This window comes from Hemibagrus wyckioides, linkage group LG04 (genome assembly GCF_019097595.1).
Source record: "Hemibagrus wyckioides isolate EC202008001 linkage group LG04, SWU_Hwy_1.0, whole genome shotgun sequence".
Classification (NCBI taxonomy): domain Eukaryota; kingdom Metazoa; phylum Chordata; class Actinopteri; order Siluriformes; family Bagridae; genus Hemibagrus; species Hemibagrus wyckioides.
Window position 1 is genome coordinate 28,033,699 of NC_080713.1, and position 8,913 is coordinate 28,042,611.

Genomic DNA, 8,913 nt, shown 5'->3' on the forward strand with positions numbered 1-8,913 from the left:
ACTCCAGCTTGAAAAGCATTAAATAAGACAATATGCTGAAATATTTGTCATGTGTTTAGGGATTCTGGCGCTGATTTGTTCTTGGGTGATGTTGTATTTATTTTAAGCTTTTCCGGTGATGTTGTAGACGTAGTGGAAACAGAGTAAATATTGGAATCAAAGTCCCAGAACGCAACAGCGATCGAGTCGGCTAGTTCAGCTAGTTAGCAAGCGACGGCATCTTCTCGTCGGCTTTGAACTGCCGTTGCAGGAAGGAATTAGTGCTGAGTCAATCATTTGTACTCAGAACCTACACTGACCTGTTAGTTAGTTAGCTCAGGAGCTCTTGGTTGCTAAGATATTTACATTATTTCCTGTCCAGTGTCACTCAAATGATGATGAGGTTCCCTTCTGAGTCTGGTTCCACTCTTCCTTATATCATCTCATTTTCCTCACCACAGGCTTGCTCATTAGCCTTTATAAGTAGCCTTTATTATTAATATCACCACATATTTTCTTTGCATATCCCAGCTGAGGAAGTTGGGGTCAGAGCACAGGGGCAGCTATGATACAGCACCCACTGGAGCAGGAAGGGTTAAGGGCCTTGCTCAATTGCCCAACAGTGGAGTGGAGCTTGGTGGTGCTGGGGCTTGAACCCTGATCCTCCGATCAACAACCCAGAGCCTTAACCACTTGAGCCACCACTGCCCATTTATTAGAGATAAATGTTAGAAGTAAATAGTAACGTTAAACATTATAATTTTTATTATAGTTTTTATACTTCTGTGAAGCTGCTTTGAGCCATTGTTAAAAACGCTATACAAATAAACTGAATTGAAAATTATTATTATTAGCATTAAAGCTGACTAAAGACTTTACTGTCTGTAGGTTGAGATTAGGATGCTTCAGCTGCATCCCAGCAGGCAGTCGAACAGCATCGTAGGTAAAGAAGGAAATGTGAAAATAGATCAAGAACAAAGGAGTTTGAAATATGAAAGCTGCTCATGGGGAATTTTCCTTACCTGTACGTTACAGCTAAGGAAGCCACCGGCGTATTTCAGACGTCTTTGTTTAGAACAGAGTTGACGTCAACCGTCAAGCCGAGTTTGACACGGGAGAGAATGTTTGCACCAGTCAGAACCTCGTAATTACTGTAATACTGACATGGCGTAAACTGTTAATTGAACCCTCATGCTATTTCAGTGGACATGTAGAGCTTAGCGGAGGAGACTCGTCTCTGCTGTCACTGCACACCTGGCCCGAGGGGGGAAAGAGACCCAGGAGCCACAAGGTATAAATCTACTGCATTTCTTTTTCCAAAGGAATTAAAATATCAGCTCTGATCTGGCATGCTCAGACTTCCTATTAGCGTAATTGCGGAAAGGAGAAAGCTCGCATCGCCAGCAGGCCTGCTGAGACCGTGTGAGGACAGGTTGTTATTCTCTCTCTCTCCCTCTCTACATTTCCTTGTGGCTTTAACCGCAGCCATATTTCTTCTTCTCTTCAGGGGGAAAACCCAGAGGTGAAGGCTGACATGTCAATAATCAGGAAGCCAGGCACTAAGAGAAACAACAATGAAGTTCATAACCTAGCCCTAAGATCCCTGTTTTCACCTCAGGGACGGTTTACAGCAAAAGACCTTTTAATATTCATGCAGTTATTCGTCCAATCAGGTGGCAGCAGCACTATGTATACAATCCTACAGATACAATAAGCTCAGAAACATCAGATTTGGGGATTTGGGTTGGTTTGAGATTTCAGAACCTGATGATCTTCAGGGATTTTCATATTCTAGAGTTACACAGAATGGTGCAGAAAACAAAAAACATCCTCTGAGCTACATTTCCGTGCCTGGAAAGCCTTGTTGATGAGAGATCAGAGGAGAATCTGGGAGAGGAAAGCACTGGCTTGATTTGCCAAATATTCAAATAATCACTCTTTAAAATCCGAGGCAGAAGACTGGCAGAAGCACTGATGTTAAACAGGAACAGGAATCTGAGGCTACAGGTGAAGATTAGGAAAAGAAGCAGTTGCTCTTATTATGAGGTTATCTTAAAACCAAGCTATTTTCTGACATCATGTGCAAGCCTCAAATTCTAGGACCGTCTGTTTGGCTGAAGATTTTATTAAAAGAAAGAGGATTTAATGGAGCAGATGATGGGTCTCTTTTGGACCTTTAGTTTTGAACTTCTAGTTAACTGGCCAAACCCTGAATTTAGCTCCCCCCCAAATTCAAAGCTTAAAATCAAACCAAATTCCCACATACACAATCATACGCAGTATGACATGTAGTAAAATTGGGTTGTTTTTTTTTACAACTGTCCTATAATGGAAATAAAAATGTAAGACTAGAATATAAAAATATAAGAAATACAATTTAAATAAAAATTTAAAAAAGGAATCTAAAATATTAGAAATAGAATCTAAATAAAAAAAGTAATACTGAAATGTAAAATATTAGAAAAATTATTTTAATAAAAATATAAAAAAGAATATAAAATATATGAAGTAACTTAAATAAAAATGCAAAACTAAAATATAAATGATAAGAAATACAATTATATAAATGTAAAACTAAAATATAAATGATAAGAAATACAATTTAAATAAAAAGTAAAAAAAAATAATATGAAATATAAGAAATAATTTAAATAAAAATGTAAGACTAGAATATAAAATATAAGAAATACACTAGAAGAAAAGAAGAATCAAAATTTAAAAAAAAATCTAAGAATATAATATAAAAGAGACTATATAAAAATAAATAAAAATAGAATTAAAAATAGAATAAAAATAAACAACATAACATCATAACATTTTAGATTGCACATGTTGGACTTTCCGTCCAGTTTTGTCCACCAAATTTTTCTTCCATAACTGTAATATCACTGGGACAGAAATCATGGAATGCTAGCCTGAAACTTTCCCGAGGCTTGGATTCAGCAGGCGAGCCGAAGGTGGAGTTCACGTGTAGGTAAAACACCTGGAATTCCCCTTCTGCCAAACAGACATGCATTGACCTGAACGTTTGGAAGCACAGTCCTACTGGATCACCCGGGCTACTCGAGCAGCACTGCAGGTGGATCTCCGAGGCTCTGCTCCACAGCATGCTTGTCCCATGACTGGACACGTGGGAGAGGTTCAAGATGGCTGCGAGGAATGCTGAATTAAAAGTAATTACGGATATTAAATATGATTCAACGATAAGCGCGGTTGAAATGATCTCAGCAGGCCTGCCAGGCGAGTCGTGCCAAACGCTGACATTTTTATGCAGATGGAATCAAGGCAACTGGAGAACATTGTGACCAGGGTCAAATGACACCAGAGGAGAGACTGTTCTCGTTTGTGAGGATAAAACAGGTAGAAAGTGTTCTGTTCCTGCAAAAAAAATAAAAAAAATAATGCCTTTGGATTTGGATTTTTTCGAAGTGAGCAGAACGTCCTGACAACGGGATTAGTGCACGAAAGCAAAAAAAAAAATGTCCAGAAGTAGCCAGAAGAAATGCTCTCAGCGAGAAGTTTCAGTTCTTCAGCTCTGATTCAGGTTCATGCGTCATGATGAGGACTAAAGGCCAGGAATATCGGCTTTCCGGGTTGCTTGCTGGTGGTTTCATGCACTTATAGTTTCATAATTTTAACTCTAAATGAAGAAAAAGTGTCATTTTCTCACAACCCACTTTCTCCCAATACGTGGACTGTAACACAAGGGGAAATAGGACTATTGATTTACTGTATGCCAACGTAAAGAACACATACAGGGACACCCCACTGCCTGCACTGGGGAAAACGGACCACAACCTTATTCTGCTTCAGCCTCATTATAAACCAAGAGTAAGGAGACTATCCACAACCACACACTCTTTCAGGAAGTGGTCTCCTGAGGCAGGGCAGATCCTCACAGACTGCTTCGGGGACACAGACTGGGATGTCCTGCAGGGGTCGCATGGTGGGAACATTGAGGAGGTCTTTGACTGCACTACTGACTACATCACCTTCTGTATGGATGTTGTTGTTCCAGTAAGAACTGTACGCTGCTATGCAAACAACAAGCCCTGGATCACAAGGGACTTCTGAACCAGAAGAAGAGGGCCTTTTGGGATGGTGATCAGCAGGAGCTTAAGCGTGTGCAGAAGGAACTGAAAGTCAAGCTCAGCTTGAGGCGGGTTGACAGTATTGAAGGAGGTGTGGGAATAGCGAACCAGCGGAACAATTTCTTCAACAGGTTCGCACTTCACACCTCAGTACACTGCACCCCCCCACCCCACCCCACCCACACTTCTGCTTTCTATTTACCTCCTGGAACCATCTGCAGCACAAAGGAGGAGAGTGTCCCTCCACCCACAATCACAGCAGCCCAGGTGTGCAGAGAGCTGAGGAGACTTCGTCCCAGCAAAGCACCTGGCCCAGATGGAGTATCTCCATGACTACTGAAAGCCTGCGCATTGGAACTGGGAGACCCTCTACAGCGCATCTTTAACCTGAGCCTGGAGCAGCAGAGGGTACCTCAGCGGTGGAAAACATCCTGCGTCATCCCAGTCCCAAAGAAACCATGCCCTGGAGAGCTGAATGACTTCAGGCCAGTCGCCCTGGAGGATGCCTTTACGTTCATGCCACACAGATCCTTCTCTTACCTGGACAGCGGCAGCAGGGCTGTGAGAATGACAATTTTGGACTTCTCCAGTGCATTCAGCACCATCCAGCCGCTGCTCCTCAGAGATAAAATAACAGAGATGGGATTGAGCTCACACCTGGTCACATGGATCACGGACTACATGACAGGCAGACCTCTCTGGTCCTGTTCACCCTGTACACGTCGGACTTTCAGTATAACTCGGAGTCCTGCCACGTGCAAAGGTTCACGGATGACACTGCTGTCATGGGCTGTATCAGGAAGGGACAGGAGGAGGAGTACAGAAACTGATCCAGGACTTTGTTGCATGGTGTGACTTTAACCATCTGCACCTCAACACCACAAAGACAAAGGTGTTGGTGGTGGACATGGACCTTGGAGTACAGCTGGATGATAAAATGTATTGGATTGCCAACACGGACACTGTGCAGGAGAGGACAGAGCCAGCTGTACTTCCTTAGAAGGCTGATGTCCTTCAAAAAAGCTGCTGCAGATGTTCTATTAGACTGTTGTGGCGAGTGTCCTCTTCTATGCGGCAGTGTGCTGGGGAGGCAGCATCAAGAAGAAGGATGCCTCACGTCTGGACAAGACGTCAGTGGCAGAGAGACGGGCGCTGAGCAGGCTCCTGTCCATCTTGGACAAGCCACTGCATCCACTGTACAGCATTATATCCAGACAGAGGAGCTTCAGCTTGGGGGATGGGGGGGGTCAGTGCTGACATTACTCACTGTCCTATACTGTACTACAAACTGTACACTATGCACCGTACACTCCAGTTTACACAGGACTCGGGGTAAACACGCAGGTTTTGCACATTACTTTTCTCTAATACCTTTAAATTTCTAGTATTTAGTATTTTTTGTTATATTTTAATTTATTATATTTTATTTGTTACATTTTTTGTTATATTTTGTACCCTTAAATTCTAGTATTTAGTATTTTTTTTATATTACTATTTTATATTTTGTATTTATTACCTTACTACCTGTGCTTGTGGATACTGCTGGAAATCTATCTATCTATCTATCTATCTATCTATCTATCTATCTATCTATCTATCTATCTATCTATCTATCTATCTATCTATCTATCTATCTATCTATCTATCTATCTATTTTATTTATTTGTATGGTGAGGTGCTGTAGTAAGGATTAAAACACTTCAGGTTGTGCTGTTAGAGGAAATAAATCAACCTCAGTGCCTCAGTGAGGTAACAGTGACTGTACCTCATCACACCACACTGTCGCTGCTGTTCAGGATAACAACATAGAATGATGTGTATCGTAAAAAGCAGTAATCGTGTGTGTGTGTGTGTTTAAAGGACAAGATAAAGGTGGAGGAAGGATGTGAGAAAAAAAACCCTGTTTATAGATGACGCCACAGCAGTGTTTACATTTTGTGGGCAGATTATATGAAAATAGCCTGGAAGTATGTGTGTGTGTGTGTGTGTGACACAAACCAGGCTGACTTCATTTTCAGAAATTATATCTGTGCTTTCGGCAAGCTTCCTCTCTCTCTCTCTCTCTCTCTCTCTCTCTCTGCCTCTCTTTCTCCCACTCTCTCTGATCTTTTTTATCTCTCCTTCCTTCTTTCCCTCGTTTGAAGTGAGATGCAGGTCATGTTGAGCTTTTTCCACATGACCTGATCTCCAGCACAGTGTATGAGTGTGTAGAGGAGGGGGGGGGGGCTTTAATGAAGTGTTTGGTTTGTAGAATGGAACAGTGCGGTGTGTGTTCTTCATGATGTTACCTGTTAATGAAGGAGATCTTTATTTTCTCCTCTTCTTCTCCTCTCTTCACCTCTCTCTTTCTATCTCTTTCCTCCTCTTTCCACCTCTCTCTGTCTCTCTCCTCTCTCCCCCTCTCTCTCCTCTTCTCTCCTTCTCTCTCCTCTTTCCTTCCCTTTCCTCCTCTCTACTCCTCTCTCTCTCTCTATCTCTCTCTCTCTGTCTCTCTCATTCTCTCCTCTCTCTCTCCTTCTCTCTCCTCCTCTCTCCATCTCCCTCCAATTTTTTCCTTCTTTCTCTCCTCTCTCTCCTCCTCTCTCCACCTCCCTCCACCTCTCTCCTTCTCTCTCCTCTCTCATTCTCTCTCCTCTCCACCTCCCTCCACCTCTTTCTTCTCTCCTTCTCTTTCCTCTCTCAGACTCTCTCTCCTCCACCTACCTCCTCCTCTCTCCACCTTTCTCCTCTTCTCTCTCTTCCACTCTCCCCCTCTCTCCTCTTTTGTCTCTCCTTCTCTCTCTTCCTCTCTCCTCCTCTCTCCTCACCTCCTCCTCTCTCTGAGCCCAGCACAGTTTACATATAGAGATGAAGGTCATCCCGTCCTTGCGAGCGCGCTTGTGAAAACAAATAAGTAAAACAGAAAGTGAATAAAAAACAGAATGTTGACATTTTGGCAGCGGAGGAAGGCTTATTCGTCTGTCTTCCTCTGAAAGGTCACGCTGTTTTGCTGTAGCTTCAGCTCAGTGTGTGAGGAGTGAAGGAGGTGGAAAAACAAGCATGATGTAGCTGCTTTAAACGCTAAAAACAAGTCAGTGGGAAACTCGCACTCGAGCAACTGGCCTGAAAATAGATATGTTAAAAGTGTATGAGAAAAAGCAAGGATGGAGAATCAGAGCGAGATGAGGTGAAAGAGGAGGCGAGAAAAATCCGAACAACCTGAACACGTCTCATACAACCAGACCGAGGCAGAAAAGAAAGTTTTAAATAAATCATTGTTAAAAATATATATATATATATATTTATTTATTAAATTCAAATATGTTACACAACCATACACAGTAAAATAAAAATAAAATAAAAATAATTAAAATCTTAAAAAAGTCATAGAAATGAAATTATTTGTCTAGGAAAAGGGAAAAATAAAGAGAAAAATTAAATATAAATATAAATAAATATGGATTAATATTAATACTTATTTATTATATTATTACAAAACATTATTATTTAATTTAAATATTATTGTCTATATTTGTATTCATTTTATAATTTATTTCTCGTCATTTTCTTCATTTATTTATTTGTTTATTTATTTATTTATTTATTTATTTATTTTCCTCCACTTTTATTTCTACATTTTATTCTTGTTTTTTATTTGTTTTTGTTTTTTCTCTCTCTCCCCTCCTCCTCCTCCTCCTCCTCTTTTTTTTCCTTCCCCATAGAATTGACTTTAACAGATCATAAAGAGTTACAACCTCCATAAAGTCAGTGTTATATAAAACAGATATAAAGTGATGCACATGAAAGTGTTGAGTCTTTTTTCACTTCTCACTTCAGACTCATTCGTAGAGCGAGACGTGTGATTGGTGACGCTCCTGCAAGTCATCAATACAGTAAATCACACATTTCACTGCATATGTTATTTATTTAATTTTAGTGAAGTTTTAAATTCAGGGAAACTTTATCTTTTAATAAAACTGTATATTTTATCATCCTTTTTTTTACCTTTTTGTAGATATTTGGATCCCACAACTGATTATTTGTGTGTGTGTGTGTGTGTGTGTGTTGTTTTTTAACACACGTACACATTGTACATACACATATCATTAATTCGTACAAATTCATTTAAACGATGTGGTTGAATCTATATCTGGTGACTTTATAGTACAGAAACTGGAGACTTAGTATCAGTGTATGTGTGAACGGTGCAGACATGTTGAACTGGTCAGTGGATGGTGGAGTGTCCATTATTACAGTAGCTCGGCCAATCAGACCACAGAATCAAATTGATCTGTTTTGTAAATGAGTAATAAAGCTAGGCTATCATTTACATTCACATCCAGAGCGACGTACAAGAGTGCTCTATCAATGAATACACTGGCTGACTAGGTCAGAGGCTTATATGGTCAGTGACTTGGCTGTTCAGACATCTGGAGGAAGTTTATTCCACCACCTCGGAGAAGAGTCCAGACGTAGACCTACCTCTTACCCTGAGAGATGGTGGGATCTGTGAGCAGTGCTGGTAGACCTGAGGGAGTGTGGTGTGATGAGCTTTGAGGTAAGAGGGAGCTGGTCCATTTTTGGGTTTGTAGGCAAGGGTCAGTGTTTTGAATCTGATGTAGCTTCAGGAAGCCAGTGGAGGAGCAGCAGTAGGGTGGTGTGGGAGAACTTAGGCAGGATGGACACAAGTCACCAGCTGCATTTCGGATCTTTTGTGGAGGACAAATTGCGTTTAGAACAAGTTAGACCTGCCAGGAGAAAGCTGCAGTAGTCCAGTCTTGAAGTGACCAGAGACTGGACAAGCAGCCTGTGTAGATAAAAATGACCGAATCATTATGAGCGTGTGACCTCATGGGAGGAAAAG